Source organism: Macrobrachium nipponense, chromosome 3 (genome assembly GCF_015104395.2).
Source record: "Macrobrachium nipponense isolate FS-2020 chromosome 3, ASM1510439v2, whole genome shotgun sequence".
Classification (NCBI taxonomy): domain Eukaryota; kingdom Metazoa; phylum Arthropoda; class Malacostraca; order Decapoda; family Palaemonidae; genus Macrobrachium; species Macrobrachium nipponense.
Window position 1 is genome coordinate 133,201,024 of NC_087202.1, and position 26,473 is coordinate 133,227,496.

At 43.0% G+C, this 26,473-nt stretch overlaps 1 protein-coding gene across 1 annotated transcript in view; it reads right to left on the bottom strand.

The window, feature by feature from the left end:
- Window positions 1-26,473, bottom strand: part of LOC135222065 (little elongation complex subunit 2-like) — a 211,647-nt gene that overhangs the window by 68,954 nt on the left and 116,220 nt on the right. The gene's annotated exons all lie outside the window — the stretch shown is intronic.

Consider the following 26,473-nt stretch of genomic DNA (forward strand, 5'->3'; position numbering starts at 1 on the left):
GCTAATGCAATCAAAATTTACATACTGTAGCTTGTGAGTTGTGGTTGTCCCCGTCTCAGAGGAAGACCTGCGGTTTGTATCAGGTCCACTGCATTGAGGGACTGATCTCAGTCTACGTACCTTGTTCAGGGACCAAGTAATTGGGAACTCTTCTAGAGTAGATCTTTGTAGTGCAAAGGATGGCAGAAGGGAAGTGACAACCTCTGTACTTGAGTCAAATTACAAAATCATAATCATTGGTTCCATTAATGCTGCCTTGAATTCCATGATTGCTGCAACTGCAAGATGTTTGTCTTCAAAAGGGATAAAAAAATTTTAAAACTATTTCCCTATAATTTTTTACTGGGATGTTGGTATGGATGAAATTTTTGCCCTAGGTACCTAGTAATTTTGGGCGAGTAATTTTCAAGGTATAGAAAGGCTCAGAAAGGAGGATCCTTAAATTACTTTCTCTCTTACTGACTAGGATAAAACAGCAGACAGTTTTGGAATTTATCTCTTCACCAGTTACTATAGTACAGTGGAACCTCTACATACGGAAGTCCCTATGTACGAAAAATTCAGGTTACTAAAGCAAACACGAAGATTTTTTTTGCTTCCATGTATGAAAATAATTTAGATTGCGAAAGGGTAAAGTCTGAGATTCGCCTAGGCCACCAAGAACAATTTTAAAACTGGCGCGACGCCAACTCAGTAGACTCGCCACCATCCTCCCGCTCTCCCATTGGTTCCTGATGCTAGTCACTGCCATAAGATCCTGCTCTCCTATTGGTCAGCATCTGTCCCATCATGCCTCTATGTAAAGGCGTTCCTTGACTATATTTTGTGGCAGCGTTATCGTAAACACTTGGAATTTGTCCTTTCACATATATTTAGTTTGTTAACATAAATTCGTGTAAGTGATTTCGCTTTCGTTGTACTGTAAGTTACTTGTTCGTGTTGTGTGTGAACTTAATGACTTACGTTATTAGCCATGGGTCCCAAGAATGTTGCTGAAGTTCACGGAAAGAAGAGGATGTTTTCTATGGAGACAAAGATGGAGATAATAAAAAACTGTTAATGTTTTCTGCCATTTGTTAATGTGTTTCATAAAGTTTAGTGTTAATATTTTCTGCCATTTTTTAATGTGTTTTGTAAAGTTAAGAGTTATGTTTTCTGCCGTTTGTCCTCCCCCACTGTCGCCACATTTTACTATATATGTATGTACATGTACACACAGTATTTCTTGTACCCTGTACACTATTACACTTTATTTACAGCTACAGTAATGGTTAGGTTAAGTACTGAATGGTTCAAATTGTTGTATTTCATTGTTTACTGGTTAATTTAGCTTTATTATAAAATTTACTGTGGTGTTTTTGTAGGGCTTGGAACGAATTAGGCAATTTACATGTAAAATGTAGTTCTAGATACGAAAAAATCAGGTTACGAAGGCCACTTCGGAACTGATTAATTTCGTAACCTGAGGCACTACTGTAAATAGGAACCAATTCAAAATCTGGAACTATGGAGGAAAAGGGTACATCGTCCTCCATTTGTTCCAGTCTTGCTTGCCTGACAGTTTGTAATTCTCATATGAGGTGAACTTCCATTTGTGGTAGCATGTTGGCTATTTTCTGAAAGAGTGGTTGCCTAACTCCACTCTGTTGAGGCTGTCATTTTTCTTGATGGGGAGACTACTATTACATTGATAGACCCTGTAAGGTGAATTGCAGACAAATACCACTTCCTTTCTTGCCCCGTTGAAGGATGGATAGCATTACCATATTGAGATGAGGTGAGTATCATCCTGACCTCTTAATGTAGGACACTGCAGTCATGTTGTATAGAACAAACCAAATGTCTCTCTTCTGGAGGTCTAAGTTTTTTGAGACAAAAAGACAACCATCAGCTCCAGGAAATTGATGCACCAATTCCTCAGATTAGGTGAATACCTCTCTGCCACCTGACAATCCTCCCATCCTGTCAACAAGGCATCTGTGTGTATTGTCATTCATACAGACTGACAAGTCAGGGTGACCTGTATCGTCAGAGATTCCCTCCAGGATCAAGGCCAAAGTATCTCCCCAACTTTATCAACATTACATCTACAGCCCATAAATTCAATAATGGCAACTTTTAGACTGGCTAAAATTGACTGGGCAGCTCATGAGAGAGTTAGTTGGGACCTTGACTTCAAATGAGGATGTAGTGCCTGTCTGTCTCACAGGACAACGTTTTGTAAATTTGCTCATAAATAAACCAGATGGTTGCTGTTGGCTTTAGTTCTTATCTTTATGATATTATGTCAGTTATAAATGTAATTTTGCAAAGAAAAGTGCAAGGAAATATTAGAAAAAACATGTACACAGGCAGTCCCCGGTTATTGGCTGACTCCGGTTAATTTGGGTTATCCAGTGTTTTATTGTCATTTGTTCTATAAAACCTGGTTGATTGTTATGGTCCGACATAATGTGCCGAGTTCCAGTTATCGGTGCCATATGGCACCAATAATAGTTATGGTGCCATAATATAGCTAACAGAGGACCCATTCACCAGTTATCGATGCCATAAGCCCCATAAATTCCCAATCGTCGAGTTTCGGTTAGTGGCAGTTTTTGCTTATGTGCACTCCGCCAAGAACAGAACCCCACCAATAACCAGGAACTGCCTATAAATCCCAAAAAGTTATTGAATCTTTGTTCTCCATAAATTTACATAAATATTTTCCAACAAATATGCTCAGAATTTGTTACTAATTTTATTTCTTATCTATTTTGATATTGTGTGAATTATAATTATAATTTTACAAAATACAATAAACTTCTTTATTAGCAAAATTATGTATAACTTCACAAAAATTACGATTGTCTTGTAAAAGAGGCCCAACAAGGGGTTGTAAATAGTCATTTTCAACTTCTTGTGGAAGGTAGGGAAAAATTTTTAGAATTTTTTTCATACACCAAGTGCATTTGCATATCTTCCTCTTTCCTTTGAGGGCGCTGGATATTGATTTTTTACCATGTCCATTAAGGGTTATCTTTTGATCAGGTCTGTCTTGCATCTTGTTTGTTGCATGCAATAGCTAGAATCTGTTCACATTCAATTGTTGTAATCCAAGTATTGAATCTATTATTGATGCAAACTGTAACAAACCTCTCATATGTTCTAATTGCCGTTTGGAAGCTCTGGGCGGTGCAAGGCACATTTTGAGGACTTGCCTTGTTCTGTTTTGAGCATGAATGGGAGACAACTAGCTGTGAAAGTATCCCAACATAGTCCCAGCTACTGAAAGTGTCTGCTGGGTGTGAGGTGGGATTTTGCCAATTTATCATAAAACCTTTTAACTATAGTCAGTTGACCACTGCTCTTAGGTTTTTCAAGCACACTTTTCTTGTGGGCCCTTAGATTAACCAGTCGTCAATGTGGGCTATTATACTTGTATTTCTGATTTCTCCGAGAACTACCATTACTAACTTTGTCAAATCCTAGGGCATTGTTTAGCCCACAGGGCATGGCATTGAACCTATATGTAACTTTCCCTATCCTGAGCCTTAGGAAGGGACAGAAGCGAACGACAACAGGGATGTGCCAGTATGCATCTTTCAGACCTAAGTCCATTCTAGAGCAATTGAACATACTAGGGAAATGGTAGTTATTCAGAAAATTTGGCAAACAATGTGCTTGTTCAATGTGGATAGGTCTAGCATCACTCTTTGTTTAGAGGAATCCTTCTTGGTGACACTTAGAGAGATGTGCTTGTTGGTAAATATCTGCATGTTTCTCTATTGATCCCATTAACAGGGTCTTTCTGCACATAACATTCCAGAGAGGGGTCTGGTTTTTGGAAGAACCCCTTTACAGAAGGGGGAGGGGGAGAGGCGAGACTGTTTCCACCCTAGCCTATTTAAAATGACTTGATGTTTCCCCCAAGGGAAGACTTCAATTGCCTGTGGTGCTATTGAAGTCGACCCCCAACCATACTATTCATATTGGTACCTGCCTCTTCCTCCATTTAATGCTTTTCTTTTTGCTGTAAGAGGGTCTTTGGACCTTGTGAAAAAATTTTCTTGCTGGGGTGACTTTATAAGTGAGCCTTTTTTTGGGTTGGGTTAAGGGGAAGTTTTGGGTTTTTGTTACCTAAATTCCCCTTTTACCTAAAGAGAGTATACATACTCTTATACAATTCTGTTGGTGGGCTTGCTCATTACAGTTTTAACCACACAGACTCCCCAAAGAGGTCCTAACAGAAAGGGTTATTATGTAATAATGAAGTTATATTGGGAAATGACTAGTTGGAGCCCTCAAATGTGCCACAGGGTTCTCATAAGACTTTTAGCTACAGCAGCAACAATTGTTCTGGAGCATTCTGGAAGCCTTTTGATGGCAACTTCCAGCAAGGTGGTAGAGATTACACTAGTGCCTCAGGTTACGAAATTAATCCGTTCCAAAGTGGCCTTCATAACCTGATTTTTTTTTTATCTAGAACTACGTTTTACATGTAAATTGCCTAATTCGTTCCAAGTTCTACAAAAACAACATAGTAAATAATAAAGCTAAATTGACCAATAAACAATGAAATAAAACAATTTGGACCATTCAATACTTAACCTAACCGTTACTCTAGCTGTAAATAAAGTGTATTGGTGTACAGGGTACAGGAAATACTGTGTGAGCATGTACGTACGTATGTAGTAAAATGTGGATCCTTACCTTTCGGTGAGGTGATGTCCAAAATTGATGACAGAGGGGGAGGACAAACGGGAGAAAACATGAACACTTAACTTTACAAAACACATTAAAAAATGAAGGAAAACATTAACACTAAACTTTACAAAACACATTAACAAATGGCAGAAAACATTAACACTTCTTGATTATCCCCATCTTCGTCTCCATAGAAAGCATCCTCTTTTTTCCATGAACTTCTGCAACATTCTTGGGACCCATGGCTAATAATGTAAGTCATTAAGTTCACACACAACTCGATAAAGTGACTTACAGTACAACGAAAGCAAAATCACTAACACGAATTTACGTTAAAAAACTAAATATATGTGAACGAACGATTTCCAGGTGTTTACAATAACGCTGCCGCAAAAAAAGGTCAAGGAACGCATGATGGGACAGATGCTGACCAATAGGAGAGCAGGATCTTATGGTGGTGACTAGCATCAGTAACCAATGGGAGAGCGGGAGGACGGTGGCGAGTCTACTGAGTTGCCGGCGTGCCAGTTTTAAAATTGTTCTCGGCAGCCCGGGCGAATCTCGGACTTTACCCTTTCGCAACCTGAATTATTTTAGTACACAGTAACAAAAAAAATCTTCGTGTCTGCTTTCGTAACCTGAATTTTTCATATGTAGGGACTTTCGTATGTAGAGGTTCCACTGTATACGTAATACTAAAGAGGTGGATCCTAGTATGAAATTCTGCTGAGTCTGTGGCCTCTGAGATTCTTCTCCCAGGGGTCCTATATTGCTGTGTAGCTAAAAATAAACGAGGCTTTTCCCCTTCAGAAGGGAGCAGTAGTGTTACCCATTCCTTGGCAGAGCTTTCCAAAACTGGGATGACAAGAAGCAAATGGTTTTAATTCTACTGGGCCGCCGACGCTAAGCAATTTTAAAGTCTATTGCCGCCACACACCTTCTTTCAGAATACTAGACCGGTTAACAGCACCCTAGACCAGTCAAACAGCACCGTAATCCCACAATGGCGCAATCATTAAAATTATACTTATGCAGTATAGTACTACAGAATTTACTGTACGGTACATTATAGTATTATAAATACTGTAAAGTGAAAAAAAACTTAGCTTTAATCCTTTGGGTGTCTAGAGTATGTAAAGATATAATAAGGTTTTATACAGTGTACAGGTAGCTGTAGTGTTCACGTTACAATAATTTGTCTTACGATAATCCAATTTTATGACAGACCAAATTACAATACCCTAACTTTATCCCATATTCTAGTTACATAAGTTCATAAACAGCAAAAGAGAATGATGAAAGTATGGTTTTAAAGTTATACTACTCGCTGCATAAACGTGTACAGCCATAAACAACCGAACGAGAAAAACTTTTTTTTTTCAAGTACAACCGAATTGGATAACAACATCCGTTTGGCTAGTATTTCAATCATCATACTATATATAGTACAGTAGTACCTCGAGATATGAAAGGCTCTACTTACGAAAAACTTGAGATACGAAAGCCAATGCGAAAAATTTTACTGCTCTACATACGAAAAGTTTTCAAGATACGAAAGGTTGTTGCTGTAAAGTCCCGAGATTCGCCCGGACCACCGAGAACAATTTTAAAACTCCCGCGCCGCCAACTGAGTAAACTCGCCACCATCCTCCCGCTCTCCCATTGGTTCTGATGCTAGTCACCTCATAAGGTCCTGCCTCTCCCTACTGGTCAGCATCTACCCCTTGTGCTTTAAGTATTCTATTGGTAAAAGGATGCTGTAAATTGAAAAACTTATTCATGCAATACATTTAATAAAAAAAAAAACATTAGGTAAAGATAGAATAAAGAATAGAAATGAATGGTTATTATACCGTTTGGTAGTTTCAGTAGTTGAAGAGAGATAATGAAAATTTATGGCTTACTGTGTAAGTGATTGCTTGGCGATCGTTCGATACTCGTAAGTGCTGGATGTAAACAGAAGTTTGGAAGCTTTTTTTTGTTTGTTTATTATAGTTAATGGTTACTTAATAATTATTTGAAATGAGTACATGCAATACATTTAATAAAAAAATTGTGAATTAGATATCATAAAATATAAAATAAATCAGACTGCCAACAAATACGTATTTTTTAGAATTCTTCTGTTTTATTATTACGTTACGTATACGTGTTTCATTATAGCTGTCAGTAACTCGGTATCTCCATTAGGTAAAGATAGAATAAAGAATACAAATGAATGGTTATTATACTGTTTGGTAGTTTCATTAGTTGAAGAGAGATACTAAGGGATTTTGACGTAGGAAAAATCTATTTCTGGGTGATTGGCTCGTGTCGCCCTATGAAATATCCTTAAGATCATTATTTCTAGGTAAAATTAATCTAAAATTACCGGAGAAAAACAAAATTAAGAAAATGTCAGTAAAACTGACTCGCTCACTCTATAAAAGAAGTGTCGGTATGGGGATATGGGCGAGTGGGATCACTACCACGAGTCATTTACCATTTAGACCTTCCAACATAAAATCCCCACCAGAGAGAGCTGATATAAAGGGTGATGCGGGCCGCTACTATACTACTACCGACGCCACGGACAGCAGCGCCCCTAGCGGTCATCCTTAATCAATGAACATCTTGTCCTGAAGGGTGGGCAAAAGAAAACAGGGTGGGTTTCATAAGGCGACACGAGCCAATCACCCAGAAATAGATTTTTCCTACGTCAAAATCCCTCCCTTTTCTGGCTCAGCTCGTGTCGGCCTATGAAATAGTACCAGAGAAACAGACAAGATGGGAATAAGGACAAATGAAACCCAATAGTAAAAAAAGAGATATATAATATAAGTGAATCAGGGACATTACAGTATACAAACAAAGTACTTAAAGCTAACTTATCCTAAACAATGGCATGATAAAGAAAGCAATCAATATAAAGTACTTAAAATTAACTTATATTAGACATATAATACATATAGTGTAATGGCAAAAACAATAAAGAATGGATTCACTTTAATTAAGCATATTTACAAATAAAAATATACAAACTCATTGTGTACCCTAGCATAAAAATAAGGGTAGAAACACTGAAGTACATTATATGTACATAACGTGGATGTCCCTAGCAAAAAAATAAGGGACAATCCACCAATATGATACTAGCGGCTAAGGCTAGAGTATTCCGAGTAGCATGGCAATAGGGTGAGGCATGTTGGACGAGGTAGGTAGAAAGGAGACCTGGATCTATACTACAACTACTATGCAGTATCAGGAGAAACAATGTTTCCCGCTGCTACTGCAGAAAATTTTAAAGATTCCAAGGACTTCAGGTAATGACGTTTAAAAACTGTCGGTGATTTCCATCCAGTATACTTTTTAAGATCCTCAAAGTTCATATGTTGGAAGTAATTAATTGAGGTGGCTACTCCTCTGATGTCATGTGCTCTTGGGAATGAGTTAGGGTTGGCTTGTTTAATGAAGTAAAGGATCTGTTGTCTGATTCCTTTCACTGATAAAGTACCACCTTTTTCTCTCATAAAGAGAGGACCTGAGGATCTAGAGGATGTACGAGATAGAAAGGCTCTTAGGGTTAATACTGGGCAGAGAGAAGGGTCTTGCGGGAGTGGGATGACCTTCCAAGGAGCCCACCTTGCAAGAGGATCCTCATTTTTTGCTAAAAAGCTAACGATCCGGGGAAAGCAGAACTTCTCCTGAGGGGAGAAATTCCACATGACCCGCATCTGGATAGAGCCGACAGTTCTGAAATTCTGGCTCCTGAAGCCAGGCTTAACAAGAATAACGTCTTTCTAAGGAGCATAATGAATGTACAAGACGAGTTGTCAGTATCTGAGGCTAGTTTGAGGACATCATTTAAGAACCATGAAACTGCAGTAGGCCTTTGAGAAGGTCTGAGTCTAGCACAGGCTTTGGGAATAGACGTAAAGTAAGATTCTGTTAGGTCTATCTGGAAACCCAACTGAAAGATTTTCTTCAAAGCTGATTTATTAGTAGTGATAGTGCTAGCTGCTAAACCTTTTTCAAACAAGGACCTGAAAAAGGATATAGCTAAATTAACTGTCATGGTTGTAGTGTTTGATTCATTCAGGAAGGATGCTAATTTTTTAACCGCTGAGTCATATTGTCTAATAGTTGACTCTCTTTTGTCTGATTCTAGAAAGAGGATGTTTTGTGGGTCAATATTAGCATCTTTTTTAGCCGCAAACTTCATGAAGTCCATAAAGTTAGGGTCTGGAGAATTCCTGAGGAAGCGAACACAGTCCTCATTTGTACTGATTGTGACAACTTGGGATTGGGAATCCGTTGAGGTCGGAGACCCAATTCCAGAAGCAGCGGATACCAGTTGCTTTTTGGCCAGTCTGGAGCAATCAGAGCTACTAGTCCCTTGAAAGTCCTCAGCTTGCTCAAGACTTTCAGAAGAAGATTCACTGGAGGAAATATGTAGATTTTCCTCCATTGATTCCAGTCTAACGACAGGGCGTCCGTGGCATAGGCCAGAGGGTCCAGGTTGGGGGCCACATAGCAAGGGAGCTTGTGGTTCGCTTGTGAGGCGAAGAGATCTACCTGAAAGCCTGGGACTCTCCAGCATATCCACTGGAATGACCTGTCGTCTAGGGACCATTCTGATTCCAGAGGGACTGACCGGGACAAAGCGTCTGCTATCACATTTCTTACCCCCGCCAGGTGAGTGGCGGACAGATGCCATCTGTGTTTGTCTGCTAGCGCAAAGATGGCTATCATGACATGATTCACGTGTTTGGATTTGGACCCTCCTCTGTTGATGCAATGTACTACCACTGCACTGTCCAAAACTAGTCTTAGATGAGACTTCTTCGGGGGAAGGAGTCTCTTCAGGGTAAGAAAAACTGCCATTGCTTCCAGGACGTTTATGTGAAGCTGGCAGAACTGAACTGACCAAGTCCCCTGAACTTGTTTGAATTGAGAATATCCCCCCCATCTGGACAGGGAGGCATCCGTGTGAATGGTTAACACTGGAAGGGGATATTGAAGGGGTACTAATTTGGCAAGATTCTTCACTTTTGTCCATGGACGGAGCTGATTGCGAAGGATCTGGGGAATTACTGACAACTTGTCTCGAGATTTGACTTTTGCTCTCGATCGCCAAACTCGATTTATATCTTTCAGCCTTGCTTTCAGGAGGATGTCTGTCACTGAGGCAAACTGAAGAGAACCCAGGATTCTTTCCTGGTTTCTCCTTGATGTTTGTTTGCATTTGTGAAATTGTTTCACAGACTTGGCTATTTCTTTTCTTTTGACCACTGGAATTGACAGATTGTGGGAAGACAAATCCCATTGGATTCCTAGCCACTGAAAACGAGACTCCGGGGTGAGTCTGGATTTCGTTTTGTTTGTCTGGAACCCCAGATGTTCCAGAAATTGAACTACCTTCTTCGTGGCTTTGAGACATTCCTCGACCGTTGGTGCCCAGATCAACCAATCGTCGAGGTATGCTGCTACCATTATCCCCTGAGTTCTCAACTGTTGAACTACCACTTCTGCTATTTTCGTGAAAACCCTGGGGGCTACATTCAGACCAAAGGGCATCACTTTGAATGAGAACGACTGATTTCCTAGTTTGAATCCTAGGAATGAACGGAAGTGTCTGGCTATAGGGATATGATAGTATGCGTCTGTAAGATCGATGGAGGTTGTGACGGCCCCACGGGGAAGTAAGGTCCGTACCTGCAAGATGGTGAGCATTTTGAACTTGTCGCAACGAATGAAAGAGTTTAGCTTTGACAAGTCTAAGATTACCCTTCTTTTTGTTGAGCCTTTCTTTGGCACACTGAATAAGCGACCTTGAAATTTTAGATGCTTGACTCTCGCAATAGCTCCTTTCTGAAGGAGTTCCTCCGCATAATCTGTCAATTCCTTTAATGGTTCCTGATAGAATGATTTGATTGGAGGGGGATCTTTGATCCAACTCCAACCCAATCCTTTGGACACGATGCTCTGTGCCCATTTGCTGAACCCCCACCTGTGACAGAAGAGGAACAGCCTCCCTCCTACCTGGGGAGCCTCACTGTTGTTGGGCGGGTTGACCTCCGCGCCCTCCTCTGAATTGTCTACCTCTTGCAGCTCTTCCTGTGCCACGCTGGCGAAAGTGGCCCCTCGCCCTGCTACCCCTAGAGAACCTATTAAAGGTTGGGTAGGCCTGGCTTTCGTACATAGAATTGAAGGCCGGCGAGACTGCGTAGGAGGTTGACTGTTGAGTCTGAGGAGACAACAGGAGGATGGGTTGAGTCTGTTTCGAAGTAGACGGCTGTCCCTGTTGAGTAACTGGGACGGCCTGAACAAATTGCTGTTGCTGCTGTTGCTTCTGGTAAGGCTGGAACTTCTTCCTGTCTTCTTTAGCTTCTTACCGGCAGCAGGGGCGGTCTCTTGTTTCCTCTTGGAAGAGATGCCCCATCTGGCTCTAAGGCTCTGGTTAAGCCTAGCAGCCTCGTGGTGCACCTCATTCACAGAGGCCTCTGGGAAGAGTTCCGCACCCCACATGCTGGAAGCTAAGAGTCTATTAGGCTCATGCCTGATAGTCGCCTCCTGCAAGACATGCTTTCGGCAGTTCCTTCTGGCTAGGAAGAAGTCAAAAGCATCGGCTTGGACTGTCTGGAGCTGTGATTTAGCCAGTATCTTAAACAAAGGTTCTGTGGCGTAAGACAGGGCAGCCATTTCCGTAATGATCAGGGAGTTAAGAGACCTCCCAAATCTTGTACGGGCATCAAACTCTGCCTGAATAAGGGTATCAGGCAGTCTTGGAAGCTTCTCGCCAAACTGATCCATTGCGCAGTCTGGCTTTAGCTTACCTACTGAGAACGTGGCAGGTAAGTTCTCCCACAATTCTCCAAAGGCAGGGAAGAGCGGAGATGTAGATTCCGCTTCCCTCAGCTGTGGCATGGGCTCATCCTTGAGGACTGCTTGAAGAGTCGCTTCTACTACCTTGGTAGCAAACGGAAGAGAAGCCTCCTCCTCCGTAGCGAAGATAGTAAATGGACTCTTGAAACAGCTTGGAGTTTGGTGTTAGTACACTCCCAATCCTCCAGGCAGTGAACCCATTCCCGCTGTGCATGATCCCTACTATACAGCACAGTCTCTCGGGAGATCTTATCCTCTCTAGTGAGAGCAGCGACGGTCAGCCTAGCATACCCAATGAAAGGCTGAGTCAGTCGGGAGGATAGAATCGAAGTCCTCAATCCTTCGAGTTCCACACTCCGGGATAGAAATCATGCCGTCCTTGAAGGGGGCATAAGCGGCCACTCTCCATGGGTTATCCATGGAGAAGGCTGGTAGGGATTCGTAAGGAGGTAACTGTAAAATACCAGTACCTGCTACAGGGGAGCTTGGCTGAGGAGCCTGGTTAAGACCAGCAAAAGCGGTCGTCGTGCTCTCTAACTCGGTTAGAGAGATCCTGAATAGACTGACCAGACTGGTTAATGGTGTTTGACAGCTGTGCAAACATCTGTTCAAACTTAGAGCCAAGAGAGCCAACCATCTCTCCACTTGTTGCATCACAACTGCTGAAAAAGTGTGGGATCAAAGGAGCTCGGGGTCCCGCCACCCCAACAGGAGTTACCGGAGTAGATCCTGGTAGATGCCGGAGGGGAAGGCGGTTGGCTCGGCCGGTAGCGCGAGCCTTCTCCTTAGGAAAGCCTTGCTTTCTAGAGCTCTTAGAATAGGAAGAGCTAGGCTTTGCATCACCGCGTCAGCATAGGAAGTCGTAGACTTCCTAGCTGAAGAAGACGACGACTTCTTAGAAGTCGTCTTATGCAGTGTCTTCTGTTCTCTCTGTCCCTTCACCTCGGGGTACAGAGAGCGGGAGAGCGAGCAGGGATCTCAGATCCCGTGAAGCCTTGGAATGAAGAGGAGGAAGGGACAGGGAAGAAGAATATCCAGGAGCACCCAAGGAAAGACCTTGGGCGCCCGACACACCTACCTCAACCAACAAATCCTCTGCCCCTACCGCCATAGGCTCAATATTCAGGTCCAGGTTGGCCACATCTGGGACCGGCTCCTGCGTGGAGACGGACCCGCCGAACGCCTGCTGCACCTCCTGCTGAATCGAGGCTATGAGTGGGGCTGCCGAGATGGGGTCCACGTAACCGGTCACCTTACCACCGGGGAAGATCTGGACGGCCAGCTTCTTATCAAGTATATAAGGCTGGCCCTTGGCGGCGTTCTTCCCGAAGCCGCCCACCCAAGCCTTCAGGGTTGCCAGGGCGACTTCCTTCACGGCGGCAGCCTGAAAGAGAAGGCGATATGAAGCTTCTAGCGGCGGAGATACGGTTTAAAGAAGCTTAAAACTAAGTGTTAGTAGGGGGGTGATAAGACCAAGAAGAGTCAGGAGTAAACATACCCCACCCAAAAGCTGACTAACGAGATCGTAGCAGATGGTGCAAGCCTCCGGGTGCCAAACGATCAGTCCGTTGTGGTTGGTGGCACACGGGGCGTGGGTCCTACACTCTTCATGGGCGCAGGGGTCGTACAACGTCGCGTTGCAACCTGGGACCTGGCAGTTGGTAGCCTGTAAGTGGAGAGATACATGAGTATCAGGTGCACACTTACAGCCTAACAAATACTCCGCTGCATGCCGGAGCATGTAAGTTAGATTAAACCAGAGGCCCCGCCGTAATACGTGTGGTAACTAGGCGGTTGGAGTGGTCTAAGGCTACGCGGAGACAGGAAAAAGATTCCAACCAGGAGTGGTGAGGAGCCATGAAACCACGACGGAGAACGACGGAGATAGTACATAAAATAAATTAAAAACTAAAATTCACCGTAATATTAAGGGTATATCCGTGTATAACGAAGTATAAAACTTTCCGTCTACTAGGAGAGTGCCCGGGTAAGGAGCGAGCTCTCCTCCGGTAGCGGAAAACAGGATATAGTAGGCAAGCAACAGACCACTAGTAATTTGTTCCACCCCGCCCACTGGCGGAGCCAGACGGACCTATAACCGAAGGGGCCCCCGGCTTCAGCGGAGGCTCCGTCCGTTACGGTAGGGAAGGGTGGGACTGAGGCAATAGGTGGGGGGTCCGGCGTAAACACGGAGGGGGAGAGAGAGAGAGGGTGGCCTACCTCCCCCCCCCTCCCCCGTCGCTACTACTACCCCGCTCGGTAACCCGGTACCCGAGACAAGTGGTCGTCCCAAACCCCAGCTGGTATGGAGCTCCAGGCCTCCTCAGAGAGAGAGGGAGGTAGGCTACGGTGGTTGTCATGGCAACCAAGGAGGTCCACCAGACCCCTCCCTATACCTGGTAGGGAGGGAAGGGGAAGGGGAAGGGTAAGGTGCTAAGGGAAACTTGATCGCAGGTGGCCTAAGCCGCGATAGCAACACAACCACAGAGGGGCCACGTGAACCAGACTGTACCAACACATGGCGCAAGCACCTAAGGCTAGCCTAACAACCCTAAAATAACAAAACTGATAATACATCGTAAAGGAGGAAAAGACACTTTTAGTAAAAGAGAAAGAAGCCCAGGAGGAGGCAAGCTGTTCCGAAGAACAGTTGACTACTCGGAGCCAGCGGTAGCCGATGAAGAGCAAGAGCTGGGATGCTGGGCCAGAAACACGGTATAGCCCTAAATACCAAACTAAGAGAAAATGGTAACAGGGCTGTGTCCTAGCTATAAAAACGATGTAATATCACGATGAACGTAAATATAAAAGGCCCATAAGCATAAGATGTCCCAGTATGGGAGACCGGGAAATCTTAACACGAGGCGGCACACGGCCGCCACGAGTCAACCGGGAGACCGTATATGACCTATAAAAAGGAAAATACTGGTCCCTGGAAGACTAAAATACCAGAAAATACTACTTATGAGGCACTTAACTTAGCCGAAGCAATAGCAGCACGTTCCATCGTGATGGTTGAATATAACTCCGGGAAAACAACACAAGAGGAAAAATGCACTCTAGCGCTGTGAAGCTAATGATTAAGGATGACCGCTAGGGGCGCTGCTGTCCGTGGCGTCGGTAGTAGTAGTAGTAGCGGCCGCATCACCCTTTAGTATCAGCTCTCTCTGGTGGGGATTTTATGTTGGAAGGTCTAAATGGTAAATGACTCGTGGTAGTGATCCCACTCGCCCATATCCCCATACCGACACTTCTTTTATAGAGTGAGCGAGTCAGTTTTACTGACATTTTCTTAATTTTGTTTTTCTCTGGTAATTTTAGATTAACTTTACCTAGAAATAATGATCTTAAGGATATTTCATAGGCCGACACGAGCAGAGCCCAGAAATGACAATTTATGGCTTACTGTGTGCTAGGAAAAATTATTGCTTGGAGTTCGTTCGATACTCATAAGACGGGTAAGAGCTGAATGTAAACAATCGATTGGAAGGTGTTTTTTTGTTTGTTTGTGCATTATAGTTAATAATTAATTAATAATTATTTGAAATGAGTACATACTGATTATTTATAAATTTTATTGGCATATTCTAAGCTTTTAGCTCTTAGGTTTAGATGTTAGAATCATAGACTAGGCTACAGTAGCAACCGCTAACATAGGCTAGGCTTATTGCTAAGGGACATATGCTAAAGTCCTAATATATGCAGTAAAAATGGGGTTGAACATTACATGCAGTTGAATATTACTCATGTATGTACAGTATTTTGCCTTTTTGGAGTCATATTTCTTCCGTCGGATCCGCGTCCTAACCCTAGAACATGTTTTTAGGCCTGGAAATATAATTTACTGGGGGTGTTTTTGGAGGGCTTGGAACGGATTAGCCATTTACATGGTAAAATGGGTTCCAAGATACGAAAAACTCATGATACGAAGGTTGCTCGGAACGGATTAATTTCATATCTCGAGGTACCACTGTACATTATTACCGTAGCTGTTATAAATGACGTCATGTAGAATAGGACTGATATATCTTAATGTAATAATTTTATTTGCCATAGATCAAAGATCAACAGGGAAATATACTGTTAAATTTAAACCTTAGTTATAGCAGAAGCTGAGAAACCTGTTCAAGCTGCTATTGACCATTATTGTAAACATATGCCATCAAACACAATCGTAGATAAAATTGAGATAAAATAATTTTAATCAAAACTATTGTGCTTGAAAGAACACATTTTACTGTTGGTTTCACGCCGATATAAGATAAATAACGTAAGTTCATATTACGATGATATAAAGGAAAACAGCGAACGGAATCACATAATTTTTTTAGTCAATAAACATGCTGCCAATGTAACCTGTTAAAAAAAAAATTAGTTCACAATCACAAGAAGACATATTCAAGTCATATTTCCACCTAAAAATACAACGTATAAGAAAAAATAACCTTGTCTCATATAAGTCAAGTATTTATATATTTGTTTATGCTAACTAGAAGCAAGTAAATTCGCTCAGAATTGCGTTAAGTATGGCGAAACAAACTCATATTCGCCACAAGCTGATTTCCAAACCAAAACATTGCCCGCCCTGTGGAATACTGGCTTAGATTTACCATAGTATTTTTTAATACAATAATATGGGAATACTTACAATATTATTGGATACAGTGAAGTAATGTATAACTTTTTAAAAGATTTATGGAAAAGATGCATATTCATACAGTCGTACCTCAATTTTTTGCTCGATAACAAAGTAAAAAATCTACCAAGTTGCACAGTTATATTTGTACTTCTATCCCATGGAAAAACAAACAAATTGCAGTGTTGTAAAATCGAATTTATATGTGAGTTTTGTCTTTTAACCCCTTCCCACCCAGATGACGCAACCACTTGCGAGAAGGCTATACCAGATAAACACAAAATCAAATGTCACAGAGTATGCTTCTCCTCATTATTTATGTTTCTTTATTGATTATAATGTATATATGAAAGTGTATGTATGTGTGTATATATCTATGTATGAATTTCTATATATATGTGTGTGCATGTGGGTACTCGGAAACTGTCTCTATGTATATAGCTATATCCGTGATTTATAAATGATGTTTTTTATTATTTACTTTATGTATGCATATGTGTTCCTGGGTTTATATTGTGGCGGGATCACAAAAACAAGTAACCTCCCCACATAAACTTAACCTGTCTGGCTATCAAAACACCCACCCTCAATCACACTTTGCCACTTAACAAACTAAAAAAAAAAAAAAAACAAAAACAGCAGGGATCAATTGTCCCATAATTACCTAGCATACCGAACAAAAAAAACACAAACAGGTACTCACCGCTGGCCTTCTGATACCTAGGACTAGGCTGTGCTGTCGTCCACTGGATATAGGCTATAGGGTAGCCAACACACAACCACCGCCGACAACCAAACACAAATCAACCACCCGGGACCCACAACCCCACAAAAAACTCAATAACCCAACGACTAAATGCAGATGAACACCAACCGCCTGAAAAAAACACGGAACAACCAAACGACGAATTACAAGCAGTACAACAACCCGCCAAAACCAACCCTGCCCCAACCACCACTAACAGACACCGAAAATGCACCACCAACCTTCTTAACCTCACCACAACCAGACAGACACACGCACAACAACTTCACAACCCCAAAATCTATCAAATAACCCAACAACGACACACAAAGGAAAAACTGCTGCCAAAACCAACACTGACTTGACCAGACGCCTCACTGTTTACAACTCTCGTAACAGACTTCCATTGACTACCTACCAGAGCGCGACAACGACATGCTTCCGACCGCCATCTAACCACTCCCATTCATTCTTCCACCAATCTCTCTCTCTCTCTCTCTCTCTCTCTCACACAACCTTTGTAGATGTTGTCAAATATAAACTAAAATTACTCCTCCATATTACCTCCCCCATTACATTTGACAACATCTCCTTACACTCACAACATCCACACTAAATTGCCTTTCGCAACACCCAAGGATGCTCAGATGCAGGTCCCCTGGATCTTGTTTGAGGACCATCATACACTCTTTCAGTTACATTGCCATTCACTTCTTCCAAACCACTTTCTTTCAAACTCCCATTATCTCCCTCACTACCATCCTCCCAAATTCCATTCACTACTTCACCGATGTCTTCCAACTCTGGTTCCAACATCTCCCCTATTTCGGCCACCAAAGCACTCAGTTCATCCATACTTCTGTCAAACTCCTGCAAAGACTTATCCATCCTATCAACCACCTCCTCACTATTCAGTTTCCTTCTCACTGAAGTCTTACTTGTCCCTGTCAACTCAAACCCACATACACCACAAGTATCATTCATTCCCCAAAGTCATCCGTAGCACACGCTTTATCAACCGTTTGCACCCTACCACCAACCCCTTTACCATGCCGTTCACGCTTTTCCCTTCCACTTCCTCTCTCCACACTCTTCTGTTTTCTTCCATACTCAACCAACACCAACTGTCGATCTCCCAGACCAATTTGTTCACCAACAGTCGGCTCATACTTATTCACCCTCAACCACTCACTCATCGCATTCTCCCGAACATAGTGTGGTACTTCCCTCCACTTACGGAGCTGGTTATGGTGTGCCCTAACCTCATCCAGTCCCCCACCTACTCGCAATTTCCCCAAAACATAACTCAATCCACTCGGTCCACTTCCAAAATCTCAAAAGGCCCTTCAAATTTCTCCCTTACTTTATTCACATTCATTCTTCCCATCTCAACCACCTCTTTCACACCTTATCCCCAATCTTAAAACTCTCAAACCTTTCACTCGCTTTCTTCCACAAATCCCGATCACCTTCTGACAGACCCAACCGCGGTCTGACAATCCTTTCAAAATTCAACACATATTTACAAGGAGACATAACCTATACTCTTCTGCAGTGTGGCATTATATACCCAAACTGCACGTCTACATACATATCCCCAATCCTTGTCGCTCCTTACTCATCATTCGCAAAATCTCAGTCATCGTCCTAACAGTCCTTTCAGCCAACCCATTCGCACTGGGCATATACGGAGTAGAATACACATGCACAATACCCCATTTCCTTCAACATTTCTTCAAATTCCCATCCCACAAACTCAGGTCCATTATCACTCAACATTTTGCCGGCTTACACACACACATGGGCAACATCACTTGACCCACCATTCGTGCTAACAACAGTTTCACTCCTCTTATCTTTGATGGGAACCACATAAGCAAATTACTCATGTGATCCACCATCACAATCATCCCCACGTGTCCTCTCGCAGTCCTGGGCAAAGAAACACAATCAATCACAAGCATTTCCAAACGGCTCTTTCATCTGCAATCGCAACACAGGTGGACTTGCATGCACACTCTGATACTTTCCCTCTGACAAGTCCTCACACGTGACAGCCACATCCACACAAATCTTACTCAACCCAGGAGCATACAATCTCTCTCTCATGCATTCCCACAACTTATTTTTTCCCATATGCCCAAACCGATCATGCACCAACAAACACATACTCACAGCTGACTCAACAGAAAACACTGGCACATACACTTCCTTGTCATACACCCCTTCCTGATGCAAAAAGTACACTATGTTTTTGCACACCACAAAACGTTTAGCAACCCTCTTATATACATCCAACTCACATGGCCAGTCTTCCACACGCACTCCTCCCAAAACACATTGTCGCAACACACTTATCTCCAGGCACTTATTTTGCATTTCCTCAATTCTCTTCCTCACTCAACAGATCATTCTCACTCCTAGCAATATCAATCATACCCACAAAGTTTGCTACAAACACATTACCATCTTGAATCCTAGCTACTTGCCTGCCCCCCTTTCTAAGAATTCCATTTCCTACATCTACGTCTATACGTCGGATCCTCAAAAAAATCTATCCCTAATAAAATACAAGATGGCATATCATTTTCTCCTATAACTATAAAGTTATGCATTACCTCAAGATCTCCCAACCTAACCTTTAACCGTACCTCTTCCCATACTAAAACACTTCCTTGTCCTAACCATGTATTCTCACACTTGTAGACTGCCTTTTCACTTCCCAATCACATCTCTCAAGTTCACTCACCACGACCCACTCACCAAGGAAACTTGTGCCCCTGTGTCAACCAAAACTACAATACTCACTATCATTTACTTGGACAAACGTCACCATTTTCCCTCGAGTCCCATGCATACACACATTCACTACCACGTTCACCATGGTTATCCACATCACAATCTCCTCATCACATTCATCCTCAGCTAACTCCCCATTTCCACAATTCTGACTCAGATCCCCTTCACAGTCCCTTTTTGTAACCAACCAATTACAACCACGTTCCCCGCACTGAATCATCAAAACCCACGTTCATTACCAGTACTCACCCTTCCTCGATATTCAACCGGTCTGTCCCATCCAAAATACAACAACACTTTTATTCCCAAACAACTCAGCTACTGCTGACAACAATTCATACAACACTTCTCCCTGCCCACCTTGTTCCTCCGCACATGCCACTTCCTTCTGCACATCACTCATCAACTTCACTCGCAACTCATTCACACTACCGGGTACCTCTTCAACCAGACCCTTACCTTCCAAGTTTTTCAATGCTGAAAACAAACATTCACACATTCTGTCATTCCCTTCAAACCTCTCTTTTACAACCAACCCCTCAGGTACCATATTCGGATCCCAGTCACTTTTCACAACACCACTGTCCTTACCATGCATCCTGACATCGTATCAGCAATCACATTTTTACTCCCCGGCACATATTCTAAGCTAAAATCAAACTCACTCAAATCCTCAATTGTCCTCGCAATCCTAGCATTCACACTTCCTTCTTGATCATATAAACTAACGGGCCGATGATCTGTCCTTATGACAAATTTTACCCCATACAAAAACACTTTCAACGTTTCACACAAACCTTATTGCCGCAAGCTCCTTCTCAACCCACCGAATACTTAAGCTCTGCTTTATTAAAGCTTTACTCACATTACGCAATCACTCTCAATTGTCCCTCCCCATTCACCTCTTGCATCTGCACCAAGCATCCTCCCATACTAACTTACTAGCATCAGCATACAACTCAAGCTTTACTGGCATCCTCACTGTAGTCCGGGAAAACGTCCCTAGCAGCCTCCTCTTTCAATCTCTCAAATGCTCCCACCATTCGCTCATCCCACCTCAGCTTAGTACAATTTTTCTTCCCGGTTCCATTCAGTCAACGGCTTCCTATACCCGAACAATCCCTAACGAACTTCCTCCCGAACTCAATCAAACCCAAAAAACCCTTTAACTCCCGCACGGTCCGGGGACGTGGAAACTCCTTCTTTTTTCACAAACTTTTCACTCTTCCTTACACCACTCGCACTCACCTTAGACCAAGAAATTCCACTTCCCCAGCCAACCACGTACACTTCTCCAGCTTCACTTTCACTCCAACCTCTTCCAACCGTTCTAACACCTTCTCAAGCAGTTCCACATTCTCCTCAACAGTCTCACTTGCAATCAAAACGTCTCTATAAACACAGTCACCTTCCTTCTATCAAAACCAGCCAAAACTACATTCATCGCCCTCTGGAAGGCAGCAGGCGCATTAGCCAATCCAAAGCTTAACCTCTTGAATTGATAGTGGCAGCTACCACTCGGAAAAAGCCGTAACATGCCTGCTCCCTTTCCTCAAGAGGCATCTGGTAATAGCCCCTTACCAAATCCAATTTTGTGAACACTCTCATCCCATGCATCTTATACACACAATCAGACACCACATTCATCGGGAATCGCTCCTTCACAGTCACTTCATTCACCTTCCTGTTAATCCACACACATCCTCAAACTCCCATATCCGTCTTGCGTACTGGACTATGGGACTATTCCAAGCACTCTCGCTCCTCTCGATCACTCCCACTCTCTCAAGTTCCTCACACTGTTCCTCAATCTCTCGGGCTCTCGGGCAATTAGGCGGCAGAAAAACGTGTCCGGGGACGCTGATATATGGGGGTATCGTCATTCAAAACTATCTTGAACTCTGGGAGCTTAGATCCCCTGAAATCCTCATCACCCCGACTCAACGCACCCCGCCTATCCCACAACATCTGCATCAACCGCTCCCTCTCGTCATCACAAACATTTTCATCCACCCCAATTCTTTCTCTCAACTCATCATACTTCCACTCATCACTTTCTTTCATGCTACCTGTCATCACCTGCCGCACCCTAACATATCTTTCGTCGTCCACATCCACCAACGTATACAACAACCCCACAATCACCCTCACGTATACCCGCACTCGCTTTTTCCTAACACTCGGCAATGAGGCCACAAAAACCCGAGGATTCTCCATATCCAAAATCCCGTCGTACACATGCACACGCGCTATTACCAACTTGTTTCGCATCCACACCCTCAACCACATATGCACACTTGTCACCTTTGACAATCCCAAGACTATCGGGCCACGCAACTTTCACACTAACAACTTCTCCAACTTCTTGCGGCACTTTTACACTCTCTTTCGCAACCAACGGCACTCCCTTCCATATTTTACTGCTCACTCCTCCATCCCCATCCAAGTACAACTCTCCATGTACATTCCCCTTCCTATGCAACTCAATCATATTCCTGCTCGGATGGACCACCATCCCACACTTCTTCAGGAACCTGTATCCTAACAACATATCATACTTATCACTCCTTCCCTCGATCACACAAAAGTCACCTTCATCCATACTACCCTTCGATTTCTACATTTTCACGCAACATTCCCACCACAGGCATACCCAAATTTCCTATTCCTCGTAACCTCCCTTTACATTTCCTAATTTCACACTCACTCCGCAACTTGTCACATCCATTCTCAAAAAGAACACTGACACTGCACCCAGTATCAATCAAAGCAACCAAACACACCCCTTTGCACTCACTTTTACACTCATACATTCATGAGCTCTTCCTCCAAACCCTTTTTCATGCAACAATCCTTCACGCACATGCATCACTCTTACTGACCGCACACCAGAGGACCCACCCAACTGAATCCCCTTTGTACCTAGTTTCCCGAAACTCCCAACCTGACTCATCCTCTTTCGCCTACACGCACTCGCCACATGACCTTCCATTCCACATTCAACACATTTGCCCGCTGTTCCTTACACATCCTAGCATAATGCCCATTCTTCCCGCAATTACCGCAAACCTCAGTCACACGAGTACCTCGACATCCAACTTGCTATATGCCCTACTTGCCCACACCTGTAACATTTAATATCCCTATCTTTCTTACACTCGCTCACTAAATGCCCTGTTTGCCCACACCCGAAGCAAGCTCCCAACGCCCACCGACATTCATTCTTCCTGTGCCCTAGCTTTCCACATCTGTAACACTGCTGCTCTCGTTCACGGACTAACCGACCCTACTCTTCCAACGCTTGCACTCCGATCTCTCTTAGGGCTAACCATACTTACGTTACTGGCTCTAACGCTCCTATCAACCACTCGCTCTGCCATTCGCCTTGGCCCTTCCAAAACTGCCTCCCTATAGCTCTTAAACTCTGGTATAACATCAGCCACTTCAGTCCTAATACTAACACTTCTTTACTCTCTTTCATACACCTATCCAACTCATAATCCTCTACTATTTCCAAAAATGTCGTTCCACGACAACCTTTCATTCGTCCATCGCATTTTCTCCTTATGTTTCAGATTTACAAACTCGTACACACTCTCAGGCACAGTCGCCAACAACTTCCTCACTAACTCTTTACACTCATTATCCCTTCGTCCCCAAACTTTTTCCTGGCCAATGTTTCCAACCTGCACACATACATCGACAACGACTCACCAACATTCATTCGCAATTCTTACCTCATCAAAACCCATGTTTTCTCCTATATCTAAACACTACTCCTTATCCTCTTCGCCTGTTCCACAATCCTGGCTTTACACCTCTCATACGGCACATTCCTACACTCATCATTACCCCATACATATTCAACAAAAAATCCGTCAAAAGCCACCAACTCTCTTGCCCAGACTCTCTTATTATCCCCATACTTTGCCTCACAATACCTCTCATATTCCTTAAAAAAATCCCCTATGTCCCTACTACCATATTCCTCGTATTGTGCACATCTAGGTATCTCTCTCATATATACAGCCTTTCGTACTTCCCGCTCACTCTCACTTTCGCTACTACCATTCTGATCCCTCTTAACCTCGTCCGAATATAGGGAATCAACTTCCATACTAACATCCATGCTCCTCATTACGCTCTCTTACCCTTCTTTCTACCCACCTGTTTCCACTCACCGCCATCCAAATCACTCTCAGCCCTTTCCCCAATGTATTCAGCCCTAGTCTCATCCTGTCCCGTCATCCTTCCATAACCTTCTTTCCCTTAATCGTCTTCTTTTCCTCAGCCCCCATTCTTATTCTTGTCCTCAGGTTTATCCTTATCCTGTCTCTTTCCCTTCTTTCCTTTACCTATCAACAAAACAAGTCACCTTCGTCACTCGTAGTTTCATCCCCTCGCTCTTCCACTGTCTTTACCACTTCTGACCTATCACAAGACCTAGTAGGCCTACCCCCTACAGCTCCCTCTCCCATGAACCCCTTCATCATCTCCTGCACTGCATTCATCATCCCTAAGAATTTTTTCTCCATTTTCTCATTTCCATTTTCTTTAAACCATCCTTTGTTCTGATCATCTCACAATCTCTCTCTCCTTTCACTTCTTCTTCATTTCCACTTTTTGCACTCCTTAGCATTTCATCTTTCACTCTAACTCGCTCTTCAGCTCCTCACACTCTACCCTCAACCTCTCATTATCCACTTCTAATTGTCCTCTTACTTCCCTCTCCAACCTCAACTCCTCCTTCAGCCTCTCCACCTCACTCAATCCTTCCATCTCAAACTTTCTCACCACTCATACACACTAGCCTAGACCAATTGTCCTGCAGCTGCCACACCAACAGTCCCTGTTCGGGCGCCAAAAAAATAATGTGGCGGGATCACAAAAACAAGTAACCTCCCCACATAAACTTAACCTGTCTGGCTATCAAACCCACCCTCAATCACACTTTCCACTTAACACTAAAAAACACAGCAGGACAATTGCCCCAATACCTACATACCGAACAAAAAACACAAACAGGTACTCACCGCTGGCTTCTGATACCTAGGACTAGGCTGTGCTGTCGTCCACTGGATATAGGCTATAGGGTAGCCAACACACAACCACCGCCGACAACCAAACACAAATCAACCACCCGGGACCCACAACCCCACAAAAACTCAAATAAAACCCAACGACGAAATGCAGATGAACACCAACCGCCTGAAAAAAAACACTGACACAACCACGACGACTTACAGCAGTACAACAACCCGCCAAAACCAACCCTGCCCCAACCACCACTAACAGACACCGAAAATGCACCACCAACCTTCTTAACCTCACCACAACCAGACGACACACGCACAACAACTTCACAACCCAAAAATCTATCAAATAACACCCAAACAACGACACACCAAAGGAAAACTGCTGCCAAAAACCAACACTGACTTGACCAGACGCCTCACTGTTTACAAACTCTCGTAACAGGACTTCCATTGACTACCTACAGAGCGCCACAACAGACATGCTTCCGACCGCCATCTAACCACTCCCATTCATTCTTCCACCAATCTCTCTCTCTCTCTCTCTCTCTCTCTCACACAACCTTTGTAGATGTTGTCAAATATAAACTAAAATTACTCCTCCATATTATATATGTTCCTATACACACACACACACATATATATATCATCCTGAGACAAATAAATATCCACCCTGTGACTGGGATCGATGAGGGAAGGAACAGGATCTGGCCAAGAATCATCAAAGATATCGGACAACAACCGCCAACCTTCTTCTGTGACTGGCTCAATATCGTCAAATAATTCGCAATCACTTTCTGATTGCACACTATCTGATGTCTCACTTTCGTCATCAGATTCCCCTGGTACATATATTTCATCTGGGGAATCTCCAGAGTCACCCATGACTAAAAAATACGAGCGGAAATTGATAAAGAAGCAACCAGAACGATAATCAAAAGAATTCCTACAAGTTGCAACAATTGTCTAGCATATGCGAGTCGACATGTCTGCCTGAGTGATAAATAACGGGAAAAGACAGGAAAGATTGAAATACTGAGCTCCCATTGGTGAAATATGGTGACGTCTCAATTCCGTCACTGAAACGTCACGAGATGCCTTACTCCTTCGCTCTGATTGGCTAGTGGAGCTTATGTTCGATAAGGGATGAGAGAGCATATCCCAGCAACGAGAAGTCTTCAAATACACAATCCCAACACACCAGCTCTCGGTACAAAAGAGAGAGTGGAAGGACGTACTATTACGCTACGTCCTGGGATTTCTTGCTGGCTGTCAAGTGACGTAGTACAGTACGTCCTGGGTGGGAAGGGGTTAAAATCAATTTATGCAACAACTATAAATATGATGTTATAAAAATGTGATTCAATGATATAAATTAAAATTTATTATTCGGCACGACTGAACACCTATTGTCTCATCATGTGAAGGGGCTGTTACAAAGACTTCAAATGGACATGCATACTGTTACTGTATCATATATACACAAAATAAAAAAACATCCTGTAAAATATTTTTCATACACATTTTACACATAAATGCATGAAAACTTATAACAAAAGCTGAAGTTTGATTAACAAAAAATGAGTTATAATTAGCTCCCAAATTAATAAAATATAATCATGTGAAGTCTTTGTAAATGCATTTTTCGGAACAGCGGCAGACAAGAACAAACATGAAAAAACATCCTCTGATAACGTGGAGGGCAGTTAC